This window comes from Loxodonta africana, chromosome 6, assembly GCF_030014295.1.
Source record: "Loxodonta africana isolate mLoxAfr1 chromosome 6, mLoxAfr1.hap2, whole genome shotgun sequence".
In the NCBI taxonomy this organism is placed as follows: domain Eukaryota; kingdom Metazoa; phylum Chordata; class Mammalia; order Proboscidea; family Elephantidae; genus Loxodonta; species Loxodonta africana.
In genome coordinates this window covers 28,293,177-28,313,442 of record NC_087347.1, presented here as the reverse complement: position 1 = coordinate 28,313,442, position 20,266 = coordinate 28,293,177, and the positions used below count along the sequence as shown (strand labels likewise).

At 52.2% G+C, this 20,266-nt stretch overlaps 1 protein-coding gene across 3 annotated transcripts in view; it reads right to left on the bottom strand.

Annotated features, from left to right (window-relative positions):
- The window catches only part of TNS1 (tensin 1), a 219,446-nt gene that overhangs the window by 127,509 nt on the left and 71,671 nt on the right, over positions 1-20,266 (bottom strand). The window lies entirely within an intron of this gene.

Here is a 20,266-nt window from a genome sequence, read left to right as displayed (position 1 = left end):
TTCTATGTTGTTGGTGATGGTAGTCACCTTCGAGTCCGTTCCAATTCATGGCGACCTCATGAGTACAGAGTAAAATTGTTCCATAGGGTTTTCAAGGCTGTGACCTTCAGAAGCAGATTGCCAGGCCTGTCCTCCACAGCACCTCTGGTGGATTCCAACCACCAAAATTTCTGCTAGTAGTTGAGCTCTTAACCATTTTTACCACCTAGGGACTCCCTATTTTTTTTGTCAGGATTTGCTTTAATTTTTTTTTAATTTTTAAGATCTCTAGAAAAGGAAAAGTCATCTCCTGTATCCTCTTCAATGCCAAGGTATCTCACCCAAAGGTCAGAGCTGCAGGCAGCTCCTTACTCGCTCTGGCAATGTTTCCGGAGCATGTGGGAAATCGGCTGGCAAGGGGCCTCTGCCAGCACTTCCAGAGAAGGCCAGCGAGTCGCTGAGAGCTGTGGAAGGCTGTGAGGGCTGAAAACACCCTGTATGGGTGAGCTACTACTGTCAACTACATCCTCCTCCTCTTCCTCTTGGAACCAGAGAAGGAGATGGCAACTTGGGGCTCCAGACAGAGGGAGGGAGGGGGCGGGGGAGCTGCGGCAGGGGAGGGAGGACTTGATTGCTCCCTTCCCTGAGATAACATTCCCCCTGCCAGCCAGGCAGCCAAGCCATTACCCTGACAATTAGCAGGGGCATTTATCAGAGGCTAAATGTGCTCCTTTTTTTCTAGCCTTTTCCAGCCGGGACACGTTTTTCTTGGAGCTCAGTTCTCAACCTTGGCTCCAATTCCCGACCCGAACACCAGGCAGGGGCCCACACAGGGGACAAAGGGCTGGGGGGGAGGACATTCTCCCTCTGGCACAAGGGCGTCTGGGCACGAGCCATGGATGGCCAGACAGGGGGTAGCTGCCTCCCCGGGCAGAGGACAGCCCCCACCACCACCACCCTGGTGGAATGGTATGGTGACAGCTCACAGCCCTGGCTGGGGCCGGCTGATCAGTAGTGGCCACACTTGGCTGGATCCTCCCTCCACCTAGCCCTGTCCTGTCGTTCCACCAGCCCAAGGGACATTCAAGCTTGACACATGAACCCAGACCAGGACAACACCCGCATGGTGGTGTACTCTGAGCTCCAGAAGGGGTGGATGGGGCTGGTAGCTAGCTCCTCTGGGTTCCTGACCCAGCCAAGCTACAGGATCCCTGCCCAACTCATTCTCCAACAAAGAGGCCTGAATTGAGTCTTAATATCTTTCACCCTCAAATCATGTCTCCAAGACTGTTGGGAGAATCATATACGAGGCCATAAAAAAAAATAATAAAAGAGAACAATATCTAACATGCACTGAATACATATTCTATGCATTATTATAAATGCTTTACCTGTGTTAACTCATTTAATCCTTTCAACAACCCAGTGAAGCAGGTACTACTATTATCCTCAGTTCGTGGGGGCACAGAGAGGTTAAACAACTCACCCAAGGTCACACAGCTGATAAGTGGCCTGGAAGTCTCAGCCCAAGACTAGACATGAAGGGGGTCGTATCACCCAATGCCCACTTTTCAGGAGACTGAGGAAACGTGGGGGACATGATCCCAGAGCTCCAAGGCTCTTAACACACACAAACACAGGGCCATGAACAGCTGTTTTCTTAGAAGAGGCCTCTGGAGGGAACTGGCTCAGGGATGAGGGAGGGGGTACTCAGTGAAAAAGCAGGAGGGAAGGGTCAGTTCCAGGAGCTGGTTGTGACCCTCAGGACTCCCTGCTGGCCCTGCCCATCAGGTCTCAGCCTCAGGGACAAGGATGTCCCTGTCAGGTACCTTCAGGACAGAAGCCCTCAAACCCCACCCTGGGGGTTGTGAGATTTCAACCTTGTGGTGCCAGGTCCCCAGTGTCTCCTCTCCACACACTCTAACATCCATGGGTGCCTCAGGCCCAGGGTGGGAGAGGGTGTAACAGAACGGCTCCCTTGCTAGGTTCCTTTCTTCTGAATGTAGGAAGAAGCTGCAGAGAAGGGCTGCTGCCTGCTACCTCCATTGCACCCCAAAGTTAGGCAAACGCCATCCACATCCATCAGCCTCTCCCTCTGCTAAGTCAAGGTGGGTTTCTAGGCTCCATCCAGGGAAGCAAGGGAGGGGATAAGGATATATTTTTAGGCGGGGGCAGAATGGACAGGTGTTCTCCAAGACAAGCGTGAGGGCCTCTCTCCCAGGCCCAGCCTAGACAGTGGAAAGAACCAGGGACCCAGGTGTCCTGACCCCAGGCTCCTCCCCTGTCCCCACTAAGGACCTCAGTCTTGGAGGGAGCTGTCAAGCCCAGGCTGAGGGCTGTGGGCACCCCTCGAAGGTGGCCTGCTGCCCCCCAGCGGCTTCCTCCACGCTCCGCCCACAGCTGTGCATTCCAGGCCTGCGGGTCCACTAACTCTGTTGTGTGTTTCAGTGTTGCTTGTCTCTCTCTCTCTCTTTTTTTTTTTTAAGCAGAGAAATGTTTCCTTAAAAGGCTCTCTCCTTCCCTCCGGCACCCTGGCCCAGGGCCACCCGCTCAGGAGCCTGGAATGTGCCAGGGAGAGCCAGGGCCCCTGCCACTCTGCACTCGTGCCCCGTGGCCCCACAGTCCTGGTCTCAGCAGTGGCCGGCCCCATGGCCCCTGCGGGACCCAGGCTTGAAACGAGGGGGTGTCTGCAGGGGCTGTCACTGCCACCCTCTGTAATCTGTTTGCCTCCCCAGGGCTGGTGGTTCAGGATTCCAGGGTTCAGACCCAGGAACTCAGTCCTGAGGTAAGCCTCCTTGCCCGGTATACCTCCACCCCTCCATACACTGAGGGCTGAGGAGGACCTATGCTCAATCTTTCTACTCTAAATAGTATAATAAAATATTAAGTAGCAGTAGCAGTAAGCACTTGGACAGTACTTACTACGTACCAGGTGGGCATCTCTGGGTGGTGCAAATGCTTAAGTGCTCAGCTACTTACCAAAAGGTTGAAGGTTCTAGTCCAACCAAAGGCACCTCGGAAGAAAGGCCTTGGGATTAACCTCCAAAAAAACCAGCCATTGAAAACCCTACAGAGCGCAGTTCTACTCTGACGTACATGGGGTCACCATGAGCCAGCATAGACTCAAAGACAACTGGTTTGCTTCTTTTTTTATGTGTCAGGCTCTATTCTTACACTTTGTGCGAATCAACTCATTTCATTCTCACAACAAGCCTGAGCTTTATAATTATCATCCCAATTTTGTAGATGAAGGGACTGAGGCACAGAGAGGTTAATAAATTGTTCACGAGAGAAGCCAGGGAGCAAACCCAGCAGTCTGGCTCCAGAGAATATGCTCTTGCCCTCTAGGCTATGCTGAATCTCCCAGCAACACCAATTTCCACTGATCCACTAACCAGGACAACAGTGACAGAATGTTCACTGAGTGCGTGCATCTATGTGTCCGTTCCCGTGCTAAGCACTTCGCTCTGACTCATTCAGTCCTAATAAAAAGCATTTGAGGTATATACTAATACTACTTTCATTTCACAGATGAAGATACTGAGGCCCAGAATGGTCGATGAGCTACCCAAGCCAGCTGCAGCAGAGCAGTCTGGCTCCTGAGCCTGAGAGTTGGAGAGTTTGGGGTGCAGCTGGGCTGTGGGTGTGTTGCCAGGCTGATCTTACACCCCAATGGCTGGCACCCATCAGCCCCTCCACCCACTAGTATTTTCTGAACCTCAAAGGTCCCTGAGCACAATGCCAACAACAAGACACCCCTTGTGACTCCACCAGGATGTGAGGGACTAAAATGCCAGACGGCAGCCAGCCCAGGTAGGGAGCTCTCTGCATGGTCTGACCATGTCCTCCTCTCCACCTTCATTCTGTGTCGAACCCCCTTTGTCCAGGACCCAAACCTAGACACAGGGGGTGGGCACCTCTCAGTCCCTAGAACACACCAATCTCTGATCTTCCTCAGGGCTTTTGCATCTGCTGTCCCTTCTGCCTGGGAAGCCCTTCCCCCAGCTCTCTGCATAGCTGGGACTTTCCATCCTTCTGACTTTGGCTTAAATGTCGCCATCTCAGGGAGGCCCTCCCTGGCTCTCTTAAGTTTACACACACACACACAAACACACACGTTATTCTCTCTCCTATGCCTGTATTCCTTCCTTCATAGAACTAATTGTTGTTATTTGCCATCGAGTCAGCTCCAACTCGTGGCGACCTTATGTATAATAGAACAAAGTGTTGCCCAGTCCTGGGCCATCTTCGTGATCGTCGGTATGTTTCAGTCCACTGTTGTGGTTACTGTGTAGTGCCTTCCAACCTAGGGGGCTCATCTTCCAGCACTATACAGGGCAGTATTCTGTGGTGACCCATAAAGTTTTCATTGGCTAATTTCCAGACCATGACCACCAGGCCTTTCTTCCTAGTCTTAGTCTGTAAGCTCTGCTGAAAGCCATTCACCATGGGTGACCTGCTGGTATTTGAAATACCTGTAGCACAGCTTATGGCATCTTAGCGACACGCAGCCACCACAGTACCACAAACTGACAGATGGCTGGTGGTAGACCGAATTACAGTTTGTGTTTGTTTCCTCATCTGTGATCTGTGTCCCTCTCTAGGACAAGCGCCACTAGGGCAGGGAGCAGGTCTTGTTCATCATGGTAGCCCCAGCACCCAGCACAGAGCCTGGCACACAGTAGATGTACACCAGGATACACATTAAATCTCTGCTGAACAAATGAAAGAGATTCAAGGACTGAGGAAAGGAGGTACCTGGTGCCGAGAGGGGTAAAATCACTGCCATTTGTTAAACACCTGCAGCACTGGGTCTGGTCCTGTCATATGCTTGCACTCTGAGATCCTCCAATCATGCAGAGTCAGCAATATTGCTCCCACATTACAGATGAAGAAATAGAGGCTCAAAGAGGTCAGGAAGCTTGCCCCAGGTCAGTCAGCTGGGAAGAGGCCAGCAGAGGGGGAATCTTGGTTGATGGGCCTCCAGCCACTGCTTTTTGCAGAGGTAGAGAAAACCCAAGGACCAGGCTGGCACTGCCCCCATCACCTCAGTACCCTGGGCCCCAACTGGGTGACACTCCCATCTTCAGGGACCCAAGTAAGACCTAAAGTCTCAGCCATGTGTGCACAAAATACCAATTCCTAAACATGCCCACCCCTCCAGAGGGGCTCCCCAGCCCACCCATGCCAAGCACCCTGCCCCAGCCCCAACTAGAGCTACTTGAGTCTGTGAATGTAGCATTTCATAGCATCCTGAGCAGAGAAGTCCTCGCTGACACCTAACGCACACCCCTGCCCCAGCAACTCCTGGCACCTACCCGCAAATGACACCAAAAGGTACACAGAAGGGAGGGACTTTGGGGTTTGTAGCGCATCACTGTGCGTCAGCTGAGCTGGCTGCTTTATATACATTAGTTTATTTAATCTTTTTTTTATTGAGGTGAAATTTTACGTAACATAAAATCAACCATTTTCAAGTGAACAACTCAGCAGCATTTAGTGGCATCACAATGTTGTACAACCACCACCTCTATCTACTTCCAGAATATTTCCATCACTCCAAAAAGAAGCCCCATATCCATTAAGCAGATTCTCCCCCACCCCCCGTCCCCTTTCCCCGGCAGCCACCAATCTTCGTTTCATCTCTATGGATTTAGCTATTCTGAATATTTCATATAAATGGAATCATACAACATGTGGCCTTTTCTGTTTGGTTCTTTTCACTTGGCATGGTTTCAAGGTTCATCCACACTGCTTGGTAAGTTTTTGAGGTAAATAGGGTCGGAGAAGTCAGGTAACTTGCCCAAGGTTGAACAGCTAATAATAGTAGTAGGAATGGCAGAAGCAGGAGTCCCTGGGTAGCGCAAATGGTTAACACGCTTGGCTGTTAAATAGAAGGTTGGAGGTTCAAGTCCACCCAGAGGCACCTTGGAAAAAAGGCCTGGCAATCTAAAACCAGAAAAATCAATTGAAAGCCCTATGAAGCACAGTTCTACTCTGACACACACGGGGTCGCTGTGAATAGGAAACGAGTCAGTCTGACAGCAGATATTTTATTTTACTGGTTTCATGGCAGAAGGAGAAGTGGTAATTGCTAAGCTTTTTGCATGCTGTGTGCATATTTTATCCCTTTACTCCTCACAAGTCCGCCAGTGAGGTAGGCATTAATATCCCCAACTTACATGATCTCAATGAGTCTCAGCAATCCTGTGAGACTTTTAGACAGCACAGTCCCCAGGTAACAGTGCCAAGATTGTCACCTGGGTCTGCCTGACTCAAAACACCTGCTTTTCCCACAAGCCGTGCTGCCTCCAAGCCCAATGAGGCATCCAACGTGGCAGAAGTGCCAGGGCCTGTGGGAGCACAGAGCCAAAAGACCTTAGGGGTCCTGTACAGGCTGTTTGGAGGAGCGGCCTCTGAGCCTCAAGGACACATTGCCTTCATTCTGTCTCCTGTGTGTCCTCCCTACAGCCTTTGTAAGCCCCCAGGGGTAGGAAATACACTGGTCATTTCCACAGAGAACATTTCCCAGGCCTGATGCTCACTGGATACATGGATAAGGTTTTGAAAGACAGAGATGGGGAAAGGCATTTCAGATGGAAATGACCACGTGAATAAGGCGTGGAGGTGGAAACGCTTGGCGTGTCGAAAGAACGGCTAGAAGGCCCCTTTGGCTGGGACACAGGATGGGTGAAGGGAAGGGAGAGGGGGCATTGACAGGGGCCTTGAAGGGGATGAAGGGAAGAAGACGGGTCACAAACTGTCTTTCTAGGTTTGACCATGGGCAGCTTTGAATGCTCAGGAGTTAAGACTTTTAGCTGCCAGCACTGGAGAGCCACTGAAGGTACCTGAGTAAGAGAGGGACTAGGCTCAAGCTGTGCTCCAGGTAGAGTCCTAAAGAGGGCCCCAGAGGGAGGTGAAGGGTGGGGAGCTCAAGACAAGCAGGAGGTGTGCAGTAACAAAACCAACATCACCAATAATAATAATAATGGGAAGAAGGACATGAAGGAGAGGAGGAGCCCTGAAACACAGAGACAAGATGAACCCAGGGGCCCTCATCTCCATTCCAACAGAATCCGTATCTGCACAAACCTCCCTCCAGCCCACTTTTCTTTCCCCACCCAGAGCAGGGAAGGGCACTGTTCCCCCTCCTGACACCCTGCAGGACTATTCCCCTGACTTCCCTTGCCCTTCCCAGAATAGTCCATCCTGCCCAGGGCTCTGCCTACTGCTCACCCTCTGAGCCCCACCCAAAGCACCTGTGGCCAGGGCCCTGATCACCAAGGTGACATCAGAGGGGTCAAGAATAATCCGGCAGATGATCCCGGGGCTCCAGCCACCATGCCCCTGACTGACGAGAGAGTCAGGTGACCCCTCATCTGTGGACAGGCTCAGCACCTTAGGCTTCACACCCTGAGTCTGCTGAGGCTCTATCTGGAGGGCCCTAGCCAGCCCCTGTGGACCAGGCAAGAGCAGGCTGGGAGGCCCAGAACAGTGGACCAGCAGTTGGCTTGAAAGTTAAGGTGGGAGGCAGGTATGCACCCTTCAGGACTTGAGGATGCTCACAGAAGGGGGTATCTGAGGGCTGCCTCAAACGGCCAGGTATACAAGCGACAGATCCCCAGTCTGGCTCGCAGACACTGGTCTCCCTGGCTGGGCCTCAGGAGGGGTCCTGAGATGGTCGCTGCCCTGGCTCCATTTCTTCCCCAGGCCCGTGCCCTCCCCATCAGGCTGCTTACCCTCCCCAGGGCTGGCTCCAGCCTCTGCTGGCTCCCTGGCCTGCCCGGCTGTTTCCTTCCCTTATATAGAGTTCTGCTCAGGACCAGGAAAGGAAGTGCATCAAGTTCCTGGAGGCAAGAAGAGGCCTGTTCCCAGGGACACCTCAAGCCAGGAGGGGATGTTCTAGCCCAGAGTCCCCCTCCAGAGCCAGGGGTCAGCCAGGAACAGCACAGGCTCAGACTCAGGAACTGAAGCAGATAGGACACAGGGGAGTCCCAGAGGACTAACTCCAGGCACTGCCCCCCAGCACCTCAGGCCTCACCGGTACTCCAAATCCTCCTGGACCAAGCTCCTCCTGGACGAATCAACCTGCCCTCAAAGCTCCAGCAGCCCTCCACATCATCCCAGACCTTCCTCTGGGCTCAGGGGCCTTCTTCTCGGGCCCTACCCACTGGCAGCCCCACCCCACTGCCAGCTCTAAGCCCTGCCACCCACTCAAGATGTATGCTCTCCAGAGGGAATTTTCTCCTCAGGGCAAACACTTCCCCCACCTCTAAGCACGCCCACACCCAGAGCAGCTCTGACCCGTAGCACTCATCCTGACACAAGCACCACTAGATAACCAGTCCTGGATGAGGAAGGGCAGGGATGGGTGTGCCGGCCCCTCAGGAGCCCTGTGGAATGAGGCCTCTAAGAGCAGCCTCAGCCAGAAGGGCCCAGCAACAGCAAAGGGGCTGGAGGTAGACCCAGCAGACCAAGCTATAGGCTCCTCAACCCTCAAACTTGGGACCAGTGGGCCTCCCACCCACGGAGGCTGGTCCCCTTCAAAGCCAGCCTGGGAGATGGCATAGGTGGCCCTCAAGCAGCTCACTCTGGAGGCTTGGCTGGTTGCAGAACACCTTCCCTGAAGATCTGCCTCTCCTGGAACCCAAGCTGAGACCCCAAGGGCCCAGCTCAGGACCTGCACCCAAGATCAGAGAAGTCAGGAGGGTTGAGGTTGCACACTAGGCCTGGCTTCTTAGGTGCAAACCCTAATGAGCAGAAGAGTCAGAGAAGTTGGGCTCAGCAAAGATAGACCAAGTCCCTGCAGTGTGCCAGCCCTTAGTGGCACAAGAGAGCAAGTCAAGGAGTATGAGAGGAGCCAGACAACACCCAGAAGACAAGGGTGGGTAGGGAGGGCCACAGGGCAGCACCATGGGGGTGAGAGGGCAGGACTAAGCCCAGGGTTTGACATGGTCAGCATCCCAGACTCATGGTCCTGCCTCCTCCTGGGCACCCCAGCCCAGCCAGTGACAATCTCTCCACCTCACAGTGTAGCCACCTGGACTTATTCACACGAAAAGCTGAGTGTCTTCCTTGACACCTTCCTTCCTTCTCCCAAGTTTGGTCAATTTCTCCTCCTCACCTTCCCTCTGAGCCACCTCACCCCCAGTCCCCTTAATCACAGAGATTATTGCAACAGCCTCCTAGCACACTCTGAAGCCATCCGTCTTGCCCCTTCAATCTACTTTCCACTTGGCAGCCAGGGAACTATTTCTAAAATGCACCTCCAGGCATATCTCTCCCCTACCTAAAGCCCTTGATGGCTCCCCAGCTCCTCGGATAAACTCCAAATGCCCTAACATGGCCGTGACAACCCTCCGGGACCTGGCTGTGTCTCCCTCTCCAGCCCTATTTCTCACCACTCTACCTCAAAACCCTTGCTGCAGCCAGAAGAAGACACTTTCGGATTTACTTTTGTTCAATACAATACACTCTGAGGTAAGGATTATGGGCCCATTTTACAGATGAGGAAATAAGACTCTGAGAGGTAATACACTTAGCCCAAGGCCACCACTAGTGAGTAATGTAAACAGAGTTCCACTCTGGTGGTGCCCAAAGCCTTGGTTCTACCCTGACCCACGCCACCTTTGCCCAGTTGCGTACTCTAGGAAGAGTTTAAAGGAGGGAGGGCCTCTGGGGTGCCTAGGGCAGGGGAGATGCCAGGGTGGGAGAACAGAGAGGAGATCAGTTGGCTGGGCTGAGGGTGCATATGACAAAATGGAGAAAACAGATTGGCCTGGGGACTTGGAGCAGCCTGAGACCCCCCCAGAGCCAGTGAGAGGAGACATGGGCAAGCCGAGGGGCTGGAGGCCAAGAGTTTGGCCTAGAACTGGGGTTTGCTGCTGAGGTGAGGAGTAAGGAGCCTCTGAGATGGGGCAGGGAATGGAGGAGAGAGGTTAACAAGGGAGCTTGATAAGGACATAAGAAATGGAGGAGCAGGGGCTTTGAAGAAGTCAGACGCTACTCAGGCACCCAGCCTGGAAGACTCAGAGACAGCCCCATTAATCTGTTGCCATCAAGTTGATTCTGACTCATAGTGACCCTACAGGGCAGAGCAGAACTGCCCCATAGGGTTTCCAAGGCTGTAATCTTCACAGAAGCAGAGTGCCACGTCTTTCTTCCACAGAGTGGCTGGTGGATTCAAATCACCGACCTTTCAGTTAGTAGCCAAGCGCTTAACCACTACGCCACTGGGGCTCCTTTCAGAAGCGGCAGGGCCTCTGCTATATAAGTGGAAGTTTGAGACAGTTTGAAATGTAGGTTTTTGAGTTTCCTTCTCCTGCAATCCAGAGAGCAGGGAAAACCCCACACCTTCCGCCAGGCCAGGAAAATAATGGTTTGGCCTGATGGGGGGGTTGGGGGGTGGCTACGTGACATGCATGACCTCTGGTGGCAACCTCCAGCCCAGAGGACATAGCTTCTAGAAAGTTCCTAGAAGAACCCGGTCGAGGAAAGGACTGTGGTCTGTGGTCAAGGCTCTGGAAGAACGGGGGGCTGGGGAGGCGGCAGACCTGGGAAGCAAGATCAAGCATTCATTCAACACTTACTGAGCACTTCCTTGGTGCCAGGTTCCCAGGGAGGGAGACGGAGGTGAAGAAGAATGGCCCTGCCTGGGAGGGGACCATATGGCTCAGTAGAGGAGATACACATGTAAACAGAGAATTAGAAACCAGCCAGTAACTCCTCTAATGGAGGTACATAGAGGGCTGTTATTTCACTGGGATTCAAATCCATCTGCTTTTCCAGGAATTATACCCCAAGGGAGGCTGCCCACCCCACCCCCTAAAGCCCCACCAAGGGTTTCTGTCCCTAGATGTGAACTTTAGGGGACAAAAGCCTTTGACCCTAAGCTGTGCTAGAACAGTAAGGCAGGAAGGATGTATGGGAAAAAAAATCCAAGTGCAACGGGAAAACCCAAGGAGTCAAAGGTCTCAGGAACTGCTGAGGAATGTACTAGCCTGCCACTGGGATGTGCTCGAGTGGGCTGGGGTTAGGGGCGGCAGAAGGAGGGATGAGGCTGAGCCAAGCCCAAAATAGAGAATTTTGGGGCTGGGGTACACATTCAAACCCACACAGACCCCAGAGAGTCCCCTGCCTTCTTAAACTCATCACCTACTCATGGGCCAGGACACGGCTTCCAGGCCTCTCTCCCCTACTGCGCGCACACACATGCACACACACACACACACACACACCCCAGCATGTGCTGTTCTTTGCCAACAGCAGGTGTTTACTGCCCCATTTCCTTATCTCAAGGATGCCATTGATTGTGTGGGGCACCATCAGTTAGACAATAGCTTTTGAGAGGGAAAACACTACACTGAGTATACTCATCAAATGTGAGATGTATTTCAAATTTCAGAAACATGACAGTGTAAGAGACATCTCACATGTGAAGAAATGCCTTCAGTTGTCATCAATTCCTCAGGCTCCCTAAGCTGCTGACAGCCAGGAAGTCCTTCTCAGTGTCTACCCAACTCCTTTTTCATGAATTGAAGTCTTGTCAAAAGAAGGAACAGGGTGAAAACCAAACTCAGCCATATATTACTCAGGAGAAAATTCTGTAACCTCAAAGTCTATCTGTAGCCTTTTATGCTCCCTGGACCTCCCTGCAAAGGTCATTTTACCTTACTGCTCATCCAGACAGCTCTGTTCCTAAGCAAAACTTGGTAGCTGGGAGCAGCTCTAGTTCCCAAAGATCATAACACCTTCTGTTTGTGGATCTTCACTTCCAAATTCCTGAACACACCAAGAGGCCATGGGATTCCAACCAAAGGCCAGAAGGTGGGAGAGAAAAAGCACTGAACTAGTAGTTAGTCATGGGCCCAAATACCAGTTTTGCCACAAACCAGCTATTGTGATTCGATTTAATCTTCCTGAGCCTCAGTTTCTTCATCTGGAAAATGGGGATAATGAGACCTACTTTGCAGAACAGCTGGGAGAACTAAATAAAGTTGGCTGAGATGGTATCAGTAAAAAATGTCTGGAACACAGAACATGGTCAGTAGACATTAGTTCCTTTCTATTTTTAACCTAGGTGCTATCGCCACACCTCTCTGTGCCTCAACATCTTCACGTATGGAGCAATAAATTGAAAGAGCTTACTATATGCCAGAAACTCTGGCGATATAGTGGTTAAGAGCTCCAGCTGCTAACCAAAAGGTCGGCAGTTCGAATCCACTGGGGGCTCCTTGGAAACTCTATGGGGCAGTTCTACTCTGTCCTATAGGGTCACTATAAGTTGGAATCAACTCAATGGCAACAGGTTTTTTGGTTATTATACGCCAAGCATGGTTCTAACCATTTCACACATCTCAACCCATTTAATCCTCTCCTCCTCAACCTTGTAACGTAGGCTCCATTCTTATACCCATTTTACAGAAGAAGAAACTGAGCAACAGCAACAGAATGAGAGGAGGCAGGGGATTTCTAAGGCCCCATCTACCTTAAATCGAAGAGAGCCTGGAGCAGTATAATACACTGCAAAAAATTCCCATCAAAACACAGCCACTTTTTGTCTGAGCTTTTGACTCTTCCACACCGCAAGCTTCAGTTATTTGAAAAAATGTACTCATGTGGAAAACTCTAGGCCCACAGATGGCAGCTACAGGAGGAACGAGTGTAATCGTTCTGCACAATTAGCACATGTCAAGGGCAGGTGTTCTGGAACCCTGTCTGCACATCAGGAGCCCCGGAAGCAGGAGGTACCCAGAGCAGGGCAGCCCAGTTCCATGTTGCACCTTTAAATCCATCTGTGGCTGAGTCGCAGGAAGCCCCTCTGGCTGCCAATTAGCCGGCAGCAGAGGCTTGAAGTCAGGCCAGCAGTACTGAAGGCCAGAGGAGGTCTGGCTGTCACCAGCATTGTTTGGCTCCATCTGACGCATATCCACCCCCCTGTAATGTTTCCTTGTTCCCGGGGGGGACCTCAGAGATGCACGCATCTGAACCAGGTCTGGAGGGGAAGGGGGGGTGGGAGGAGGGGCAGCGGAAGACCTGGCTCTGCCTGACTCAGACAGCAGGCTGATTTTCAACAGGAGGAGGAGAAAGCACACATCAGCTAGAGACAGGGGATCCAGTGACACTGCAGCCATGTCCACATGCAGCTCAGAACACCCCAAGGCACACACAGAGGGCACTACCAGGTCCAGATGCAAAGTCACGGCACAGGCACAGAGACACAGACAGGGATATGCCAGCACCCCACACACACACTAGCAGGGCAGTCTGCATGGTGCTGGTCACAGCTCATTTCAGGATGCTGGAGGGAGAACCAGCAGATGTGTATTGGGGAGGGTCTGGGAGAGGGGACCCAGGAGAAGCGGGGCATGAACCCCCAGGAGTGGGGAGTGCAAGAGCAGCCCAGGGTCCCTGAAGCACACACAGATCTGCAAGGGCATCCTTTCAGAATGCCCACAGGAACCTGCCCTCCACTGCAGCCAGGGCAAGTGACAAATTCTCCCTGGACATGCCCACCCCACCTGAGCTCTGGCCCATCCTTCTCGGGGAGCAGTGAGGGGATAGAGCTCCTCGAAGCTGGTAGGTAGGAGTGCAGCAATGGGAGAGGCAGGTGCTCAAACAGTGGGGCGGAGCTGACCAGGAGAATAAACAACCTGGGAAAGATGGCTGGAGGCAGCGGAACAGGAATTTTTGGAGTGGGGTTGGGGAGGCGGACAAAACAGAGTTTAGGGCTTATGGGACAACCATATTTATTACTGGAACACCTACCACGTACTGTTTACTTCCGACACATTATCACATTTAATCCTAACAACAATATGCACAACAGACAATGCCCTCTTTGTCCACACGAGGCAGAGAGCACAACCAGGCCACACAGCTTGCCCAAGATCACACAGCTCTGAGTGGTTCAGCCTGGACACAAACCCAGGGCGGCAGACAACAAAGTCTACGCTCTTTCCGGCAAGCCACGCCACCTAGATGCCGAGAAGGTAAGACAGGGGCAGCAATGGGAGTGTGATGGTAAAGATGGTGGGAGGGGCTAAAGTGGTGGGACAAAGAGCTGCTTCCTGAAAGGGGTAGGGAGTGTGGCCAAGGGGCTTGAATCCCCAGCTCCTAAAAAAAAAAAAAAATTTTTTTTTTTTAAGAAGGGCAGGGACGGGGCGCTTAGGCTGCTGTGACTCAGTGGCTGGGCCTTCAGGGAGCATTTCCGTAGGCCAGACATCTCTGCGCGGTCTGGAAGCCACCCGCCCGGCCGGCCAGCAGGAGCACTGAGCCATTACTCACAATGTTACTCACTTAGTCTCTGCACCTCTGCCGCCCAGCACATCACTTCCTCCCGCTCAGTCCCCTGAGTGTGGTGATGGGGGAGCCGGCCCATTGGCCCGGTTCCTTCCCTCCAGTTGCTCGGTCAAATCCTGCCAGCGCATCGCCACCTGAGTCACCACCGGGACAGAGACCAGGGAGATTCTGGCCCACTCAACCCAAACAGCTGTTGCCCTCTACTCTGTTCCAAGAAATCCAGTGCCTGGAGGAGCGGTCACTGAAGAGAAAGAGCCTCTCAAGCCCAGGTTTGGAAGGGACCTTCCCAGTATCAGCTGAAGTCCCAGTAGATGCCTAAAGACCCTAGAGGGCCCCCTCCTCCACTCTGGGTGGCCCCTCCAAAGGCCCCTACAGAAGGAGCCCTTCTGTTTGGAAAGATCCATGGACTTGCAGGATTTCAGCACTGGCTAAAAGAGAAAGTGCTCCTCACTTCAACCTCTCGTTTCACAAATGGGGAAATGGAAGCCCAGAGAGGGTGGGCGATTTCCCCAAGGTCACACAGAGCCACCCAAAAAACCCAGTGCCGTCGAGTCGATTCCGACTCATAGCGACCCTATAGGACAGAGTAGAACTGCCCCATAGTTTCCAAGGAGCGCCTGGCAGATTTGAACTGCTGACCCTTTCGTTAGCGGCCATAGCACTTAACCACTACACCACCAGGGTTTCCCACAGAGCCAAAGGGGGACTTAAAACAGGCTGCCTGACTCCCTGCCACTGGTCCTGCCACTGCACCGCACAGCCCCTTTCCCCACAAACTGAGCTGCACCTGTTCTGGAACCAGCCTGCCAAGTCAGGGAGGCTCCTAAAGTCAAACCTCACTCCCATCTGCTGCAAAGCAGCTTTTTATCCTGCAACTCTGGAGATGGGAGCTCTGCAGGCAAGATGAGGAGGGAAGAAAGGAGCTGCAGGCAGACAGCGGTTCCTGTGGAGGAATCATTTTCTAACAGTCAAGAGGCAGCAGGCTCCCAGTGCAGGTCAGAACAGCCTGACCAGGAGGCAGGGGGATGGACCAAATGACCTGCGGAAGCTCTGGAGCTCGAGAGCCAGGCCCTCTGGCAGGAGATGATGGGAGGAAGGCCTGGGGTCCCAGCTGGGCACTTGGGAGAGTCCTGGCCTCCTCCCCTCTCCACCCTCCTCATCCCGGCTCTCCCCAGGCTCCAGCCTGGAATCTGGGCCTGGCCGCTGCCTCCGCTCCCACGCTCAGCTCAGCTGGGCCGCTGCAGAGGCAGCCACACATGTGGTGGCGGAGGCAGCTCAACAGCTATCAATGAATTCCTTCCAGGCCTCCAGAGGAGCCTCATCTATGCTTGCCCTCTCCCAACCCCTCCGGGCAGCTGCATACAGCCCTGCCCCTGCCTCACTCTTCCCTGCTGCCTCAATAATAGTAATAACAATAACAGCAACAATAATAACCAAAGGCTACACATCACCTCTTACATGCCAAGCACTCTTCCATTTCCCTTATTTTACAGCTGGGTAAACTGAAGCAGTGGCAGGTTAAGTAGTTGTCCCCAAGGCCACAAAGCTAGCAAGAGGTGGCATCAGGATTTGAACCCTGATATGTGGCTACAGAGTCATGATCTTAACCCCCATGCTACACTGCCTCTTGATAGGTCCTCACTCCAGAAAGTTAGAATTCCTGAAATTCACACTCCTTCATCAATGCAGTCATGAGCACCTGCTCCATTCCAGGCAGCTGGCCTTTGAGACACTCAACAGTCCTCTTGGTTCTGGACAAGAGGTCCCTGTGCTGACATTCAGCAGGTGTCAAAATGGCAGCACGGGAGCGTCTGAGCTTGTCTAACTTCACAACGGGAGGGAGAGAGGATCATCATCGCCATCAACAGCTCAAAGCTGATTCCTATGAGACGGGGGTCAGGCATACCTCCACACTCCAATCTTTTTATACAATTCTGACACCAGCCGTCCCTCCCCGGCACTCTCTACTTCTCTGCTGGGTTCGATAATTCGATGCAACGGCCACACAGAACTCACAGACCGTACTCACAGCTATGGGGTTTATTAGGGGAGTAACTGGCTACAAATTCAGGATACAGTTCTTCGATCAGGACGCCTCTTAGCCGTGCCCACAGGTCGGCCTCTCTCTAGCCCTTGGCCCCTTGGCCCCTCGGCCTGGCCTCTGCCCCGCTCAGACAAGTGTTACAAAGCTCTTTAGCTCCGCCAATAAGCACCCAGGAGGACCCCACACCACTAGGAAGCCTCCTGTCCAAAGGCACTCAGTTCTCTCACTCTGTGAGTCAGCACACCTACTGTAACTGTCTTGCTTTGAGGCCTGGAAGCCCACCACGCTGACACATGCCGGTCTCCTGGTTCTGCTGCTGCCATTTCTCTGTTGCTGCTTCTTGCCATCTTGCACCATCTCCCGTGTTACAGCTCTCTGTCTCTGTCGCCTGGGTCTAGGAAGTTCTTAGCACAGGGGCCCTAGGTCCAAAGGATGTGCTCTGCTCCCATCTCTTCTTCCTGATAGTAGTGAGGTTCCCCTTTACACCTCTGGGATAGCTCATTTTAAGCCTAGTGGGATGGCAAAACTGACCAATCCCCTCGTTAGGGTTCCATCTACCTTATTTGCATGATCCCACCCCCACAAGGTGCCATAATCTTATTTGCATTATTAGCAAGCTGTCCAGTCCCCTTGGTGGACCATAAGTACCTTATTTGCATAGTCCCACCCAATCATTTGGTGGGAGTTACACCACCATGGTGAGAAAGGCCATATAAAACAGTCCATCACACTGCAGCAGGCGACTTACAGTCAGGCAGGGCACCCCTCCTCCAAGTACACGGGCTCCTCCCCCCGACTCTGGGGGACAGGGAACACTCCTAATCACTCATTCATTTGACAAATATTGAAGGCCTATTGTATGGATCATGGGGCCCTGGTGACGCAGTGGATAAGAGCTCAGCTGCTAACCAAAAGGTGAGCAGTTCCAATCCACCAGCCACTCCTTAAAAACCCTATGGGGCAGTTCTACTCTGTTCTATAGGGTCACTACAAGTCAGAATCAACTCAACAACAATGGGATTGAGTGGATCATAACAAATTATGGATAACATTTCGAAGAATGGGAATTCCAGAGCACTTAGTTGTGCTCATGTGGAACCTGTACATAGACCAAAGGACAGTTGTTCGAACAGAACAAGGGCATACTGCGTGGGATAAAATCAGAAAAGGTTGTCTGTCAGAGTTGTACCCTTTCACCCTACTCATTCAATCTGTATCGGAGCAAATAATCCCAGAAAAGCCAGACTATATTAAGAAGAACGGGGCACCAGGACTGGAGGAAAACTCATTGACAACCTTCAACCTGCAGATGACACAAACTTACTTAATGAAAGTGAAGAGGACTTAAAGCACTTACTGATGAAGATCAAAGACCACAGCCTTCAGTATGGATTACGGCTCAACATAAAGAAAACAAAAATCATCACAACTGGATCAATAAGCAACATCATGATAAATGGAGAAAAGACTGAAGTTATCAAGGATTTCATTTTACTTGGATCCACAATCAAAGCCCATGGAAGCAACAGTTGGGAAATCAAACAACGTATTCCATTAGGCAAATCTACTGCAAAAGACTTCTTTAAAGTGTTAAAAAGCAAAGATACCACTTTGAGGACTAAAGTGTGCCTGGCCAAAGCCATGGCATTTTCTATTGCTCCATGTGCATGTGAAAGTTGGACAATGAATAAGAAAGACCTAAGAAGAGTTGATGCCTTTGGATTATGGTGTTGGTGAAGAATATCAAATATACCACAGACTGCCAGAAGAACAAACAAATCTGTCTTGGAAGTACAGCCAGACTGCTCCTTAGAAGCGAGGATGGTGAGGCTTCATCTCACCTACTTTGGATGTGTTATCAGGAGGGACCAGTCCCTGGAGAAGGACATCATGCTTGGTAAAGTAGAGGGTCAGAGAAAAAAGCAGGAAGCAGTTCACAGGAGTTGGTGGAGTAGAGAAAGCTTTGGAGAAGAGGTGCCACTTCAGATGGGATTTGAAGGTTGAGATGGAGTTCTTCAGGAGGAAAAAGGAACAAAGATTTTTTCAGGCACAGGGAAAGACACTCACAAAGGCAGAGGGGCACACTGTACAGCCAGAATGCTGTACAATTGTACAGAAGACCCTAAATGAGATGGATTGACACAGTGGCTGCAACAATGGGCTCAAACATTGCAATAGTTGCAAGGATCGTGCAGGACTTGGCAGTGGTTCATTCTGTTATACATAAGGTCACTATGAAGCAGAACCGACATGATGGCACCTAACAACAACAACACTGTGTGCCAGCCAGATGGTGAATGATCCCCTCCCCCCCCAGAAGGAGCCTTTCTTGTTTCCTTAGAAATACACGCTCCTTGTGGTCTACCCTCATTCCTGATTGCTGCAGTCCCTCCATTCCAGCCTTGCGTGTGAAGCCTTGCCAAGGAGGGCTCTCTCCTGGCCTGAAACATCTCCCAGGAAGGAGATTTCAGTGCCTCCTTGGCTTCATGATCCAAGAGGGAAGGACAGTACATGGGAAGGAAGCCCAGAGATATGGAATGACTCAGACAAGGATTTCCCAGCCCTGGGGCTGAAGAATTTGAACGCAGGACTCCAGGGACCCAGGTCCTGGCTTATGATCTGTCCCCAGGCCTCCTCTATCCAATACAGCCTCCAGAGTAGCCCAAAGCACCTCCCTAAGTAACAATTTCATCCTGTTTCTCCTATGTTAAAGCCCTCCGCTGTTCTCCTCTCTAACCTGGCCCAGAAAACCCCCCACAGCCGAGCCCCAAGCAACACCTTCAGCCTCTGCCCAAAGCCACCCTTTCCCACACACGCCATTTTTACGCTGCCATTTACTGTAGGCTTGCTCTGTGCCAGGCACTGGACTCAGTATTTCACAAGCAGTATCCCATTTCATCTCCGTCATTAACACTATAAGTCTGGTACATTAACCCCGTTTTACAGATGCAGGCACTGAGGCTCAGCCCTAGGCCACACAGCTAATAAGCAGAGGAGTCAGCTTGTCTGACTCTAGCCCAGGGCTGGAACCAGTCTTTTACCCGTTCTACAACGTGCTAGTCTGCCTTTATGCGTGTCTTTCCCTGTGCCTGAAAAAGTCGTTGTTCCTTTTCCTCCTGAAGAACTCCTTCTTAACCTTCAAAACCCATCTCAAATGGTGCCTCTTCTCCAAAGCTTTCTCCAGTCCACCAGCTCCTGTGAACTGCTTCCTGCTTGACGTTCTCCCCGCAGTTTGCAGAAATCTCGGTCTACACCCTCTGTCTCACTAGACCATGTCTCCCTGGCCTTTCCAGCACCATGCCTGGCATAGGATGGATGCTCAGAGAGGCTTTAAAAGTGAATGACCAGGGCCCTATGTGCCCAGCTGGGCTCAGCCACTGCCCATGCACCCTTCACAGTGTGTACATGCCCACCGCCCCGAGCCCAAGGAGCAGACCCCAGGCACCAGGCCATCTATCCCACCCTCAATCACACGCAGGCACTGAGGGCCCTCCAGTCACACCCCATCTCACACCCGTGGGTGGGGGCTTCTCCCCATGCCAGTCCCCTTTCCTGGCTTGGCAGCCCCTCTCTGTTCAACCAGCATGGCTGTTTCTGGGACTCTCAGCCGGTGATTAGGGCCCTAATCAGCAGGACTTCCTGCCAGCGACTGCCAGAGGTGGGGGCAGGGCAGGGAGGGAAACAAGGTCAACCCAAGGTGAAGTTCGCAGTCTGGGACCAGTGGAGGCTCTGGCTGGGAGATGGACTCACACACTGTTCCAGCCCGTCATCTCTCCAGCCTGTTTTACAGGTGAGGACACCAAGGCCCAGCGAGGGAAAGGAATTGTTAGGAGTCCAAGACACAGTCAGGGCTAGACTTGCCAGGCGAGAAGGACCTTCAGGGCGGAGACCCACTCTAACATTTCTTTTGAAGCCTGCTGCTCCCTACCTCTGCCCCATCCC